Source organism: Protopterus annectens, chromosome 16.part0, assembly GCF_019279795.1.
Source record: "Protopterus annectens isolate FY-2018-M chromosome 16.part0, PAN1.0, whole genome shotgun sequence".
Taxonomy (NCBI): domain Eukaryota; kingdom Metazoa; phylum Chordata; order Ceratodontiformes; family Protopteridae; genus Protopterus; species Protopterus annectens.
The window spans coordinates 45,622,375-45,639,590 of NC_056750.1; positions in this window are offsets into that span (position 1 = coordinate 45,622,375).

Here is a 17,216-nt window from a genome sequence, read left to right on the forward strand (position 1 = left end):
AATCAATCAGCGTTAAGCCACACGTGGAGTTCTGATCTGATGCAGTACCATGTAAAAAAAAGGCAAGATGGAAACATACAGCAATACTCTAAATATATCCCTTTTTACTAACTGCGGTGGTGGTGCTGCGGTAGCGTTGTCGCCTCACATTTAGACGTTGGCCGTTCGATTCTCAGTTAAAGCGTCTACTGTGTGACGACATGCGTGAATGGGCGTTCCTTCGTTGAAGGTTGTGCGTTAGGCCCGGCAAGCCAGCATGTAAAACTCTACTGCCAATCATTAGCGGACCGGAGTTCCGCTGTGGCGACCCCTAACCGGGAAAAGCCGAAAGACACACACACTAATGATGCTGGAGGAAAAAAAATGTTACAAGTTTTTAAAATGCTACAATGTCATAGCAATTACAAAATGCATGGATCCATTGAGTAGTACATAATTTGCAGAAAACAAAGAAATCTAGCTCAAGTCGAATGACAGTACAATAAAGAGCAGTAAAATAAAGTTTATTAAATGTGTTTGCATAAAACAGCAGATGAGTAGAAGAAATAAGCATGTATCTGATATGTCTAGGCCTAGAAAGGGTAAAATGGAAGACAAAAGGGGCAGATAAGAGCAAAAGCTGTACTCTGATCCATATAAGCCACCCAAGATCCACTTCTCTTCCTGTTGTACGGCTACCTAACTTGCCTACTTTTGTATGACCTTGAATCCCCCCCAGGCTTTTTCAATATCCTAAGTAGCAGATCAGCTGCAACAACTTTCTGCAGTGTGAATCTTCTTTTTCTGCTAAATCTTAAGTGGCAGTTAGGCTTTAATCTGCTCTCCAAATTCTGTTAACCTAGGTGGAAGCTAGGTTACCCTTCTCTTACTCCATTACTTCATCTACATTTTTAGTAATCTGTGTAATAGACTTTTCCACCTGCTCTCCTAATCCTGTTAACATAGGTGGAAACTAGGTTACAGTTCATCTACTTTTAGCAACTTGTGCTACAAATTCTGTTAACCTCCTTCCTGTACTTTTCTTGCTCTCATAATTCTATTAACTTCAGTGGCAGTTAAATGCACTTCTCCCACCTTGGTGCTGCCACAACTTTTACTATAGTCCATGTGGCAGATGGGCTACAGCCTAGTCTCCAAATTCAGTTTGCACTTAGCAGGTCGAGGTGGGTTTGGTCGAACCCATTGTAATCGATCTCAGGAGGTCGAGTGGCAACAATGTCGAACCCAACATTGTCGAAATAGAAATGTCGCCCCCATCTTGAACCATGTTAAAGCCCGTTCCGAGGTTTACGGTGATTTGTATTTTGACAATGTCGAAATTCGACATTGTCGGTTTCGCTAAACAGGGTCGACTATACCATCATTCGATGGTATCAGGTTCGACCTCCTGTAGGTAAACCTCCAAATTCTATTACCCCAGGTGGCAACTAGGTTACACTTCTACTATATCCCGTTCTCTATATTCTTAGCAGTCTGTGCTGCACAGAGTACAATCTGCTCTCCAAATTCCTTTAACCAGGTTGTGCATAGGTCCTCCCTCTATTTCTTTTTTATATCCTGGAAGGACGTTCTACCTTTACTCATTCAAATACCTAATTTTGTGTCTGAATACTTAATTAAAATTAGTTACTAACTTTTCTAAATGCCTAATCAGCTCACTAATTCCCACATACACAATACCTTTCCTAAGAGCTGCTGAGCCCAGCTATTTGTCCCTTCATAATACTGGAAGTCTTAACAGGCAGTTAGACTCTTCCTTTCTCTTTCTCTGTCTCTCTAGCAATGTCAGCTCAACATATTAAGGCACATTTCTTAATATTCTGCTTACTGTACCCCACCTTTGGAATTCCCATCTTCCCACAACCCATCAACATGTTAGGATTCCTCACTCTTCACCAGCCTAGTCCATTGCATAGCTCACTGTGTCCATCCTAAAACCAGATGTTATGTGATCCTATCTCGCCTACATTCTGTACTGATGGGTTCGGAGCCGATCCTCGGCTCCAACTCGGCACGCTATACTATAGAGTGAAGTCTCTTATTGGCTGAGCTAATCTACATCCCAGGATGCACCACCACTGCTTCCCCAGATCTCGTTTGCCGCTTTACAAGCAAAGACGTGGTCTCGGACTTGGCTGAGCTAAGTTTCTATTTTTTTCAACAAATTTCTGTCAGAAATTTTTGATTAACATACCCAAAAGCTGTTTTAACAGCTATCGTTGTTGTGTGACTGGTTTTGAACAAAGTTTTGTGGTAAATTGATCTTTTATTTGAGGGAAAGGTTCCCGTTTTAGTTAGAGGGGCCTTGCCCTCGCGCGTGAGATATATATTTTTTTAGTGAGTATTGTTGAGTGTTATAGTTGGACAAGTAATCCCGTTTTCTATTAGAGGGATTTTGTCCTTGTTTGTTTCTTCTTTGACAGTTTTTGATAGAAAGTTTTTGGTGTAGTGTTTAGAACTCAATATGTCGAAAGAGCACAGACCTTCTGGGTTCAAGAAGTGCTCTAAATGCAGCTACAAAATGTCCATAACGGACGATCACTGTCTATGCGTGTATTGTTTAGGCCCTATACACCTTCAGGAGTCATGCAGCGTTTGTCACGCTTTTTCCTCCCGGGTCCTCCAGGAGAGGAAAAACAAATTGATATTAAAAGGGCTTATTAAACCTACTTTTGAGGAGGCTTTATCTTCTTCCTCTTCTCCATCGAAGAAAAAGAAATCGTCGGCTCCGACCAGCCCGTCGGAACCGGCCACAAAGAAATCTCGGCAGGCTTCTCCATCGGCTCCACGGACTTCAGAGCCGAGGGCGGAACGGTCTGCCTCGATGCCTCCAGCCTCGACTCCTCTGGCTTCGGAGCCAACGGCTGGGGCTTCGAGAGGCGGGTCACCTTCATCGGCTCCACTGACTTCGGAGCCGATGAGAGTTGCCCGCTCAGACTCTTCCCCTTTGGCGCCAAAGTCCACTTCGGCTCCGAGGGAAATTACTATGGTTGTGGAGTCTCCCTCGGCACCGATATTCATTGAGACGATTCGGAGCCGGTCCCCCAGTCCTTCGGAACCGGTGGAGAAGTCGACTTGAACTCGTTCGATCTCTTCTCGGTCTTCGAGAATGTCAGATTCGGACATAGACAAGGTACTTCAAAGGCTGTTTCAGTCCCCAGTCTTCCAAAAGTTGGTCTCGGCTCCAGCCCAGTCGGCTCCGGAGCCGATTGTCCACCCTGTTGTTTTGGTTCCTCCTCCAACAGCCTCGGCACCATTGGAGTCGGTGCTGGTGGAGCCAGTGGAGGTTTTCGGGTCGGCTCCGACCCTTACTCCAACCCCGCCCTTCGGGTCGGAGTTCGGTACATAGACCTCTTCGGTCGGCCCCGGGGGTGACGCTTCGGGACCGATGTTTTCGGTTCCGAGCCTCCCTCTCAGTGTGTCGGCTGCGGGAGTGCCGTCTACTGTTGTGGCCTCGGGGGTCGGACCTTCCCAGGACTCGGGGGGGGGTCCGGCCTTCAGGGCCATGAGGAGTGCTTTGGCCAAATCTTCCTTGGCTACCTCCACCGTCTCTCCGGCACTTTCCCTTGGCATGGAGACTGGTTCCTTTGTTGTCCCCCTGTCTCAAGACAGAGGAGCCCTGGGTACTGAGGTCACCCCCATTGGGGGTTCCCCCCTTCCTGGAGGTCCTTCCGAGGCTTCTTCGGAGGAACCTCCCAGGAAGAGACAGTGCAAGAGGAAGCACGTCGACTCCCCGGATGAGTCTCTCACCTCGGACACCGACCTCGATGATGCGGAGGGGTCCCCTAAGTCGTCCTCGGATGATGTCTCCTTTGTGGACATCTTAGAAATCCTGAAGCAATGAGGCGACTGGCAGTCCAAACCCCCTTCTGCTGAGGAGTCGGTATTCCTCAAGGCCTTTGGGGCTCAGCCCTCCACCTCCTGGGTGTCTCCGCCCTTCGATGAGCTTCTAGATTTGATCTCTCGAAGGGCGTGGGAGCACCCGGATTCTGTGGAACCGGTGCCAGCTCGCCCCAATAAATTTCTTTCAGCCCCCCCCCGAAAAGGAATTCCTCTCTAAAGGTGTGGCTGTAGATGCCCTGGTGGTGGCATCTGCTACCCAACAAGATGTGGCAGAGGCGTCTACGTCCGTCCATCCTCCTAATAAAGAATCCAGGAGCATGGATCGGTACGGGAAGCGCACCCTTACTTCAGCAGCCTTTACTTTAAGGTCTCTGAATTATCTGACGCACTTCACCAGACTTCAGAGGGATCTGGTCAAGGAACTTTCAGATACCCTCTCTGGTAACCTACCTGAGCAGTTGGCCCAGACGGTTAGCTCTCAGCTGGCTACCTTATCATCATTATCGAACTCGTCCATGAGGCTCATTTCGTATGCAGCCGAGGGGGCGAGTAGAGCGGCGGGAACAGGTGTTGCACCACGGAGACAAGCCTGGCTCCGTCTGTGTCACTTTGCGGAAGCCTTCAAGTCTTCCTTTGCCGATGCTCCCTTTGATGGGTCCTCTCTCTTTGGACCCAAGGTAAAGGACACCTTGACCCGCTGTGAACAGAAAGGTAAGACCTTGACTGCCGTAGGAGCATGGTTTTCCACTCCCTTCAGGCCCTATCCCAAGGCTAGAAGGGGGGGAAGATGTGGTTCCGTAAATCTCAAAGGCTTACTCCTCACAGCAGGGCGATCCCCCTTCTAGAGGCAGAGGAGGGGGGGGAATTTTTCAGGAAGACGCCATCCCAGAGGCGGCGGAGGCCCCCGCAACACTGGAGACTGCGAGTCCTTTCGTGGCTCTTCAACTTTCCAGCATCCCTGAAGGATTGCCCAACTGCGCAGCTCCGGAGCCAGTCAGGGGTCGTTTTTCAAAGCACCTAAAGGCCTGGGAGAGTATCACCCAGGACCGATGGGTGCTCCGAATCATCGCCGGAGGTTACACCATCCCTTTTTCTCAGCCCCCCCCCACTATCCCGGAAAATCCCGGACCCACCACCCAGTCAACGGGATCTCGCAGCCATTGAAATCGCAAAGCTGCTTCAAAAAGGAGTCATCCAACCGGTCCCCGAAGGCCAGACCGGATTAGGGACTTACTCAAGATTCTTTTTGGTGCCAAAAAAGACCGGGGACTTGAGGCCCATTTTGGATCTCAGCAAACTAAACCGATCTGTCAAGAAGTCCAAGTTCCGGATGGTCACCTTACAATCCATTCTCCCGCTGCTGGAGAAAGGTGTTTGGATGTGCTCCATAGATCTCAAGGACGCCTATTATCACATCCTGATAGATCGATCAGGCGTCCAGGAGACACTTGCGCTTCAGCCTGGGAGACAGTCATTTCCAGTTCCGTGCACTGCCCTTTGGTCTCACCACAGCCCCCAGGGTGTTCACCAAATGTTTGGTGGTGGTGACTGCTCACCTGAGAAGTCTAGGATTCCAGGTGTTTCCATACCTAGATGACTGGCTCCTAACTGCCACCTCCAGGCGTCTACTCTTACAAAACCTAGCAGCCACTATTTCTTTAGGCAACTCCCTAGGAATCACCTTCAATTGGGCAAAGTCTGTGTTGCTGCCATCTCAGCGCATATGGTTTATCGGAGTAGAGATAGACTCAAAGCAAATGCGGGTCTATCTTCCTACAGAGAGGATAGAAACATTACAGTCTCAAGTTCGAGCCTTGCTTCTCAAACACCAAGCCCCAGCCAGGATGGTCCTACAACTGTTAGGTTCCATGTCGGCCACCATTCTCCTAGTCCCCTTGGCAAGGTTACATATGAGGATTCTCCAGTGGCTCCTGTCAGTCCAGTGGTCTTATCAGGATCTCCCTCTCAATCATCTCATTCTGATCATGGAGACGTGCAAACGGGACCTTCGTTGGTGGCTTCTTTCCTCCAACCTAGATCAGGGGCGACCCTTTGTTCCACCACCTCCAGTGGCCACCTTGACTACGGACGCCTCCCAGACGGGGTGGGGGGGTCATTACCTGGGCAGGTCGGTCCAAGGCAAGTAGCATCCCAACGAGAGTCTCCTCCACATCAACATACTAGAAATGAGGGCGGTACTTCTATCGCTGCGAGCACTACACGATTACCTTCCCCCAGGCGTGATTGCCATTCAGTCCGACAACATGTCAGTAGTCTGGTACCTGAACAAGCAGGGAGGGACCAGATCCTACCCCCTTTACAGAGAGGCCATGAAAGTATGGGATTGGGCGATTGCAACCAATCGTTTTCTGGTAGCAACTCACATTCCAGGGAGATCCAACGTGATAGCCGACAGACTGAGCAGAACTATTCTCTCCCCTCACGAGTGGTCTCTGAACGACAGAGTGGCAACTCGGATTTTCAGAAGATGGGGAACTCCTTGTTGCGATCTTTTTGCAACCCCCCTCAACACCAAATGCCAACAGTTCTTTTCTCTGACCCCAGTTCCGGGGGAGATTCCCAAGGACGCCCTAGTCCAAGAGTGGCCCACCGGCCTGCTGTACGCCTTTCCACCGGTTCCCCTTCTTCCCAGGGTGATCCAGAAGGCGATTCACTTGGAGAGCAAGATGATTTTAGTTGCCCCATACTGGCCTCGTGAAGTCTGGTTTCCCTTTCTTCGGAAATATGCACTGGACGGTCCATGGTTCCTGGACCAATTTCCGGACCTCTTGATCCATCAGTCAGGACAACATCATCAGTCCCTTCACTCGTTGAGGTTAACAGCTTGGTTCCTCCTCTTCCGACCATAGTCAGGAACCATGCTTTGGACCCGGAAGTCATACATATCTTGTCCTCGGCCCACAAGACTTCTACTAAAAAAATGTATAACAGCAAATGGAAGCGATTTGCTATTTGGGCCCAACTCCGGGGATTAGATCCCATAACTGTCCCGGTATCAGAGGTTCTGAAGTTTTTAGCTTCTCTATTCAATCAAGGTTCTTCGGTCTCTACCATCAAGGTTCAATTGGCAGCTATTTCCAATTTTCATGAAACTATAGACATTCCTTTGATGAGCAACAGACTGTGTAAAGCCTTCATGAAAGGTGCTGGGCTGCTACGACCTCCGATTTCTCATCCCGCTCCACCGTGTGATCTTAATGTGGTGTTAGTTGCTTTGACCTCTTCCCCCTTCGAACCGGCAGCAACTTGTGACTTGAAATTTCTTTCTTGGAAGACTGCTTTTTTGGTTGCACTTACATCAGCCAGAAGAGTTTCGGAACTTCAAGCCCTATGTGTCAAACCACAGTACCTGGTTTTTCACAAGGATAGAGTATCCCTCAGGCCTAATCCATCCTTTGTTCCTAAGGTTTGTTCTAGTTTTTGTCTGCAACAGTCTTTGGAACTTCCAGTTTTCTTCCCAAAGTACTCAAACAGAGCGGAATACATCTTCCACACATTGGATGTTCACAGGCAATTGCGCTTCTATTTGGATAGGATGCACCAAACACGGAAAACAGATCAGTTGTTTGTGTCTTTTTCAGACAATAAATTGGGCAAAGCCGTCACGAAGGTCACTATTGCCAAGTGGATCAGAGACTGTATCAGTCATACTTACTTCCTTTCCAATAAAGAGCTTACAACCACAGTAAAAGCTCATTCTACAAGGGCTATGGCTACTTCGACAGCCTTTCATTCTAAGCTTGCCATTAGTGACATTTGTGCTGTGGCTACATTGTCCTCTCCTCACACGTTCATTTCTCATTACAAATTGGATGTGGCATCTCGGGGGCGAGCTTCCTTCGGTTCCGCAGTTCTCAGGAGTGTTTTCCAGTGAGCCACCCAGGAATCAGGTGCTAGGGACGCTGTCCCATCAGTACAGAATGTAGGCGAGATAGGATCACATAACATCTTTTAGTTATGTACTTACCATAACTTTAGATGTTTGGGATCCATCTCGCCTACATTCCTAATAACCCACCCTCCTTCCCCCTGCCTTGGAGATCAGAAGAGACCGGACGGTTCGAGTTCAGCCATTTCATCTTGAAACATCTGGCAATGTTATATCAACAGTCTATGTATGTGTGCATGTGTGCGGACAAACAAGATCTGGGGAAGCAGTGGTGGCGCATCCTGGGATGTAGATTAGCTCAGCCAATAAGAGACTTTGCTCTATAGTATAGCGTGCCGAGTCAGAGCCGAGGATCGGCTCCGAACCCATCAGTACAGAATGTAGGCGAGATGGATCCCAAACATCTAAAGTTATGGTAAGTACATAACTAAAAGTTCTCACTGTTTCCCTAACCTTCATAATGCTGTCATCCTCTCTAAAATTGTGTGGTAATCTGCCACTTAACATCCCTCAGCCCTCATTCCCACTTCACTTTCCTTATTGGCATTCCACCCAGCTTTATGCAGCTTCTAAACTTGCTAACTTATGCTAACAGCAGGCAGTACATAACATAATTATACCTCACACAAAACACTTCTCTGTTTCACAACCCTATAAAAACTTATTCTCTAAGCTATACTGTGCTGCCCTAAAAATTGTTACAGTGGGTCACATTCACTCTAATCCTGGACCAGTAAATCTCTCCACACACTCAAATTACAGGCCATCAACAATGCAAGGGGCTAGAGATCTTACAACAACAAATATCATAATATAAGTGATAACTTGACAACTACTGAAGCCTGTTTAGCTGTAGAACAACCACACATTATTGCAATTACCAAAACTTGGATGAAGGACCATCTTCTGCCCCTCATCCTTCATTCAGGATAATTTTATGATGTTTCAGGACCTACATCTTGACCACAGGATCATAGGATCATAGAAGGTTACTAGGCTAATGGCCCTAGAACCTTTTAAGCCTAGCCATTCATGCCCCAATTTTCCCAATTATCAAGGCCCATGGGCTAGAACATCTTTGATGTATGTCTGTACTGTAGGGAATCTACAAAGTGACCATGTCCATAAGGGCCACAGTTATCAAGCCAGGAGTGAATTTGCAATTACCCATCCATTGGTCCAAATTACATTTGAACAGGCTTAAGGAAGAGCACTGCTTGACATGAATGGAGAGTCTGTTCCAAAGAAAGGATACTCTCTGAGACACATATCTGTACCTCCAACATGGTTTGTTTAATGTCAAAGACAAGGTTAGATCCTTAGATCAGGTAATTCTAGTGCTGTTTGTTTTGCAAATGTGTAGCAAATCCATCAAGACTGAATCAGAGAATGCCTTGTAGGTTAGGCATAGATCACCCCTCTGTACCCTGTCGGAGACCAAGTACAGGAACAGGGCTTTGAGGCAGTCTACAACGGACATATTATTTACACCCTATATTGTTTTAGTGAGTAACCTCTGTGGCCACTACAGCTGTTGCAAATGCCTGGTCAGGTATATGCAGAAGGATATACTGTACTCAATTATTGGTCTAATGAGGGCTGGGTATATAGGGATTATGATCTGCTTAGATCTGGATGTTATGTCCATGTGGAAGTGTAATGTTACTAATCAAATTAAATTCCCATGTAATGATCACCAAAATCTCCACCAGAAATTCTACTAATGACATTGCACTTAACTGAGTATTCTGCTAACTAAAATTAGTAAAGCACACAAATATTCATGTGGCCTTAGTTTACATCCCACCGCCATCAACAATCACCTGAACTCAACAAACCATACTAGTCATTTTCCTAGATGGAATTTCTAAAAATACCATCCTATGAGGTGACTTGAATCTAAATGGAACAGGCCCAGAAGGTAGGCAACTGGACAATTGGCTATAACAGCTTAACCAAACTAGTGAAGGCTCCAACTAGACCCATCTGTCAGTATGGGAAAGGCACCACTCTAGAACTGGTGTCTAACATTAAACATGGGTGTTCAAATATCTATGTTTTGCAAAATGATTTCAGTGGTCATTGCCCTGTCATTACCACACGATCATTTAAAACTCCCCAAACACCTCCCCAAATAGTGGTCAGTAGGCCATTCTCTGATCATAAAATAGAAACTCTTAATATTATACTTGTTTCCACAGATTGGACACCTTTTTATAATTTATCTAACACAACCACTGCCCAGTCATTCTTCTCCTGTACCCTCTCTAGCATTCAAGATCAGATCTTTCCAGTTACTTGAACAGGCTTAGAGTGACAAGTTGTCCATGGCTAAATGCAGACCTTTTTAATATGATGAAACAAAGAGAAATTGCCTGGAAAGCATGGAGACAGAGCCCCTTAGATGATACACTTCACAACAACTTTCTTAGCCTTAGGAAGTCACCTAGTATAGCTACCAACAGAGCTAAAGCAGAATTCCTTAGACATAAGGAAACCCAACAAACTCAGCTCCACCAGATTTGCAAAAATGTACACCACCACACTATACCAGCATGTAAATGGCTGCATAGATGCAGCTATACCATGTAATAACAAGTGCAGGGCAAACCCCAGAAACAAACCTTCATGGTGAAACCATAATATCAACAAGTTTACAATAAAAGAAAAAAAACTTTGACTTAAAGTAAGGAGATTAATTCTCAGAGTGTTGGAGTTCTTATAGGTTCATAGGTGCATACTAGGCTAATGGCCCTGGGGCGTTTACAAGCCTAGTCCATAGAAGTGCCCTGGCATTGTGCCACCCGACATTAGTTCCCAGTGCTCCAAAACAACAAATAAGTCACAAAAATAGCAAGAAAAGTGAGCACAAGCAGAGCTGGGGATCACAATCATGTAAAAAACTCATTCTTTTTCCACAAGCCGCTGTAGTACAATGAAAACTTTTATTAAGCAAGATGCACACAATCAGATAAGCGCTTTCATCTCTGCTGATTCAGAGACTAAATTACAGCTTACACAACTAAACCAGTGCCCCTAATTAATGTTAAAACACGCCCACCAGCACACTCAGTTCATAGTAAAGCATAAAACCTTCACACATCTGTGAATTACTAAAAACTATGTAAAAAAACTATATATAATAATAAAACTAGTATAAAAAAATATATATAATATAATAAATACAATATGATAAATGTGGAAACAGTATTAGCATAATCTCATGTAAAGCACAGAATAAATAAAATTCATCTTTCTAATGCCTTAAGTTTTAGAAAACAGGACAATGAGAATGTATCATTTAAGCCTGGCCACTGTGTGGCATTAGTTCTCAGTGGCCATAAAGCCTCATGTTTTTCTACAATTCATGTCCATGGACCACCTCTTATGTCTGGGGTAAGTGTCTCAATGATAATAAACTTAAAACCATGGTCAACATGTTCCATACAATGTTTCACCAATGCATTCTTTGCAGTTTTGCTTTTTATATCCCTGAGATGTTCATAAATGCAGTTCCTAAATTTCCTTTCCATCTTGCCTATATAAAAACAAGGACACTTTAAGCAGAATGCACAGTATACCACTCTCTCAGTGTTACATGAACATTTCTGATTCAAACTCACTTTTATATTGTTAATGTTAAAATTACATCCTTCTTGTATATATGGACAATAATTGCAGCATAACCTCATTTACAAGACTGAATGGATAGCCCCTACAAATAAACATGTCTTTCAGATTGTCACATTCATCTAAGAAACTGTTAAAGAAGGTGACCATACGTGCAGCCCTTACAAACTGCCCTTTAACCACAGCTCTTTTTTGTTTGTAAGGGTGGGAACTATCATACTGCAAATAACTATTTGAGAACGTAGATTTCCTAAAAATTTCTGATTTAAATATTTTCTGTTCCTTGTCTTTCATCAGTCACCTTCTTTAACATTTTCTTAGATGAATGTCACAAGCTGAAAGACATTTATTTGTAGGACCTATCCATTCAGTCTTGTAAATGAGGTTATGCTGGAAGTATTCAACAAGCGTGAAAGATTGTATTTTTTGCCTATTTTGAATCAAAAGGTGGTGAACTGTAGTGTGGATAACATCTTGGATAATTATATAGAAAATACACAATGTTTTAATACACTGAATTTGCAAAGTGTGGAGTGTAAGGAACCAAGTAATTTTAATACTGCATTTGTTACTACATTCAACAGCTCGAGTAGGAACATAGCTGATATACTGGCCAGAAATTGGTTGGTTATTGTAAACAACAAGGACATAAGGGAACTGGTCGGCGAAAAACCTTGTATAGTGTATAGAAAGGATAAATGCCTAAAGTGTATTTTAGAGACTAGAACAAAGGGACATGAAAGTGGGAAGTTGAGTAAGTGTGGTACCTGCAATTATTGTCCATATATACAAGAAGGATGTAATTTTAACATTAACCATATAAAAGTGAGTTTGAATCAGAAATGTTCACGTAACACTGAGAGAGTGGTATACTGTGCATTCTGCTTAAAGTGTCCTGGAACAGGCTACTGTAATGTAATGTAATGTTTATGTAATAAGTGCAACATATTTTATTTTGCCAATGGAATACCCTGCCATGTGTTCTCAAAACTTGGTCTACCATGCAGTTCCTCTGCATTCACAGCTACTGTATAGAATCCAGGTTGTCAGCATGATCATCATGCAAACGAGGGCAAAAAGTAATGTATTTGTTGAATTACAAAAAACAGTGCCAGTATAGGGGTGTTCACTTTGTGTAGGCTCCTACACAGTATTTGGTGTTACAATGCACAGTATGTCAACAGTCAGTGTTGACATCGGGGGAGGTGTGTCCAGTTCCCTTTTTTAAGACTGTATGAACAATATGAGCAATTCTCCCTATGTTCTCCCCTTGTGCAATGTGTATTAGGATCCCTCATAAATAATATGGTATGTGTAATTGTTTAATGTTACTTTTTTTCTTTTAAATATGTAAGTGATTGGTTGTAGAGCAGGGGTTATTTTCTGATTGTGAGTGCTCTATCTGTCTGTTTCTGTGCATTTTTGTGAGGTTTCTGTGTTCTGGTCAGGTATGAAATAACCAATTTGTTTGCAGTTAAAAGTAGTCTCTAGAGTCTCCTTGCTCCTTTATCTGTTTAAAACTTTTATTTAGTGGCTAGAGCTAGTAGCTGTAATAGTGTTTATCACTGTAACTGTATTTTTACTAAATTACTAAACTGTAAACTGTTTTTTCATACTGAGATTTTCATTTTCTCTTTGTGTGTGGTCTATCTGTTCATGTCTGTGCATTTATTGTGAGGTTTCTGTGTTCTACTCAGGTAGTATAATCTGGATAGAGGCCTGCTGTTATTCAGGGCTGGTAGATTTGTTCGAGTTTCCTGTGTTTCTGGCAGCCATAATCTGCTGATAGTGTCTTGTATTCTTTGTTAGTGAGAGTAAATGGGTTTTCTGACCTTCTCTAGCATGAGTGATTGGTTGTAGAGCAGGGTCTAGCAGGACTGGATAGTTATTTGAGCTTTTAGATTCTTCCATCCTTTCTGATATATAAACCCTGTGTCTGTAGGGGGTTATGCTTGTATTTACCAGGCTGTGGAATGGTGATTCATCACTGGGACAAAGCAGAAATTCCTTAATATTCCAAGAGCAGAATAAGTTATTCCTTACATTTATTTCATTGAATTGCACTCCTTTAATGCTTATAATTGTGCTATACAGCTAATCTGTTCCATTTTGCACTATTAACCTTTTCTTACTGTTTCACTGTACTTGTGTACCGTTTTATACTGGTTTAACTGTATTTTTCATTGCTAGATACTGTTTCATTACTCTAATTGCATTTTTACTAAATTACTTAACTGTGAACTGCTTTTTCATACTGAGAGTTGTATTTTCTGTTTGTGAGTCCTCTATCTGTGCTTTTTTGTGCATTGTTTGTGAGGTTTCTCTGTTTTAGTCATGTATCATATAACTGATTTGTTTGCAGTTAAAAGCATTCTCTAGAGTCTCCTTGCTCTTATATCTGTTTAAAACTTTCATTTAGTGGCTAGAGTTAGTAGCTGTAATAGTGTTCATCACTGTAATTGCATTTTTTCTCAATTACTAAACTGTAAACTGTTTTTCATACTGATACTTGTATTTTTATTTATGAGTGCTCCATCTGTGCTTTTCTGTACATTTATGGTGAGGTTTCTGTGTTCTACTCATGTAGCATAATCTGGATAGAGGCCGGCAGTTATCCAGGCCTGGTAGTTTTGTTTGTTGAGTTTCCTGTGTTTCTGGCAGCCATCTTCTGCTGATAGTGTCTTGTCTTCTTTGTTGTTGAGAGTAACAGGGTTTCCTGAACTTCTCTAGCACAAGTGATTGGACGTAAAGCAGGGATTAGCAGGACTGGGTAGCAATTTGAGCTTCTAGATTCCTTGCATCCTTTCTGGGGTATAAACCCTGTGTCTGTAGGGAGCTGTGCTTGTATTTACCAGACTGTGGAATGGTGATTCATCACTGGGACAAAGCAGACATTCCTTAAGATTCCAAGAGCAGAATAAGTTATTTCTTACATTTTTTCATTGAATTGCACTTCTTTAACACTTATAATTGTGCTGTACAGCTAATCTACTACATTTTACACTGTTATAAAGCTTTTCTTACTGTTTCACTGCATGTGTACTGTTTTAACTGTATTTTGCATTGCTATATACTGTTTCATTACTCTAATTGCATTTTTACTAAATTACTTAACTGTACACTGGTACTTAAAAGTAAACTGCCTTTTCATACTGAGAGTTGTATTTTCTGTTTGTGAGTGCTTTATCTGTGCTTTTCTGTGCATTTATTGTGAGGTTTCTGTGTTCTACTCAGCTATCATTGTCTGGACAGAGGCCTCTTGTTATCCAGGCCTGGTAGTTTTGTTTGTTGTGTTTCCTATGTTTCGGGCAGCCATCTTCTGCTGATAGTGTCTTGTCGTCTTTGTTATGAGAGTAACAGGGTTTCTTGACCTTCTCTAGCACAAGTGATTGCTTGTAGAGCAGGGGTTAGCAGGACTGGGTAGTAATTTGAGCTTCTAGATTCCTGCATACTTTCTGGGGTATAAACCCTGTGTCTGTAGGGGGCTGTGCTTGTATTTAACAGGCTGTCGAATGGTGATTCATCACTGAGACAAAGAAGAAATTCCTTAAGGTTCCAAGAGCAGAATAAGTTATTTCTTACATTTATTTAATTGAATTGCACTTCTTTATCACTTATAATTGTGCTGTACAGCTAATCTACTACATTTTGCACCATTATAAAGCTTTTCTTACTGTTTCTCTTCGTTTGTGTAATGATTTATACTTTTTAACTGTATTTTCCATTGTTAGATACTGTTTCATTACTCTAATTGCATTTTTACTAAATTACTTAACTGTAAACTGCTACTTAACTGTAAACTGCTTTTTCATACTGAGAGTTGTATTTTCTGATTGTGAGTGCTCTATCTGTGCTTTTCTGTGCATTTCTGTGAGGTTTCTGTGTTCTGGTCAGGTATGATATAACTGATTTGTTTGCAGTTAAAAGTATTCTCTAGAGTCTCCTTGCTCCTTTATCAGGTTAAAACGTTCATTTAGTGGCTAGAGCTAGTAGCTGTAATAGTGTTCATTACTGTAATTTCATTTTTACTGAATTACTAAACTGTGAACTACTTTTTCATACTGAAACTTGTGTTTTCTGTTTGTGAGTGCTCTATCTGTGCTTTTCTGTGCATTTATTGTGAGGTTTCTGTGTTCTACTAAGGTAGAATAATCTGGATAGAGGCCTGCTGTTATCCAGGCCTGGTAGTTTTGTTTGTTGAGTTTCCTGTGTTTCCGGCAGACATCTTCTCCTGATAGTGTCTTGTCTTCTTTATTATTGAGAGTAACAGGGTTTCCTGACCTACTTTAGCATGAGTGATTGGTGGTAGAACACTGGCTATCAGGACTGAGTAGTAATTCAAGCTTCTAGATTCTTCCATCCTTTCTTGTATATAAACGCTGTGTATGTAGGGAGCTGTGCTTGTATTTACCAGGCTGTGGAATGGTGATTCATCACTGAGACAATGCAGAAATTCCTTAAGATTCCAAGAGCAGAATAAATTAATGTGAAGTTGTTCAATCTCACCATTATTCTTACTGATGAGTTTGGAGCTGAACCTCGGCTCTGAGTCAGCCTATTTGCAAAGCTCGAGGTCTCTAACAGTTCGAGGCCGAAACCCTATCCCATAATGCACATCCACCTTCCCCAGATCTAGTGTGCCACAACAGCACATCGTGCATCTTCTACAACTTAGGTCGTATTTATTGAGATAAGTGTATTCCTTTTGGAGTTTTTACTAGTTTTCTTTCTTATTTAGAATTGAGAAGTACACAGCCAGGATTGGTGATTCTTTTTTTTGTGTTTTTTGGGCTAAGTAGTTGAGAAAAGAAAGAACTTTGTGTTCTTGTTTCTGGCGTTAGGCCCTGTTGGTGTTTCTTTAGGTTTCTTCCCTATCCCGTACAGCCGAGTTAGGCTATCTTTAGTTATTATAACTGTAGCCGGTTAGGCTTAATTTTGTTTTTTTGCAGCTAAACCAAGATCTAAAAATTTGAGTGCAGACTTTATTGTTTAGTTTTGATCTTTAGACTTTCTGGTTGAAAATGTTGTTGGGATTTCTATATCTTACAGTGAATTAACTGGAAGGTCTATCATAATGTCTGAAAAAGCTAAGTCAGGGTTTAAAAAGTGCCCTAAATGCAATCAAAAAATGTCCATCACAGATGGCCACACCACCTGTGTTTACTGTTGGGAAGAAATACATCTCCAAGAAGTTTGTTCTATTTGCCATGGATTCAGTGCCAGGGTCTTGGCAGAGAGGAAAAGAAAGTTAGTTGAACATGGTCTGATAAAGTCTGCCTTTCAGTCAGACTTGGATACGGCTTCTCCAGGAAAACCAAAACCATCATCTTCTGCTTCTTCTACTGCAAGTTCGGATCCGAAGGGCTCTTTGGTTCTGAAGGTTTCCAAAAAGGTTCCTGTCTCCGTTCCACTGTAATTGGAGCCATATGTACAGGTAGTTGGCAGGAGCCGGTCCCCAGTCTTGGAACTGTTATCTCCAACCTTAAGATCTCCGATTCTGGGCTCACTGGCACCTTCTGTACTTTCCTCTCGAGCTTCCAGACTTTCAGATTTGGATGTGGATCATGTAGTATGGAGACGGTTACAGAATCTAGTGCTGGTTAAAATTCTGTCGGCTTGGACTCAGGCATTTTCGGAACTGATAAAGTCACCTCCCATACTTTCTGCTCCTCCTCCGACTCGAGTTGAGACATTGGAGCTGGAGGCAGCCGTTCAGTTGATTGTGGAACCGTTGGTTCCAACACCCACTTTGGACCTGTCGGCACCGACAACCCTGATGTCTACTGCTCTGGGGGCGGAATCTAGGAGCTGACACTCTCCCGTCAGCTCCGGG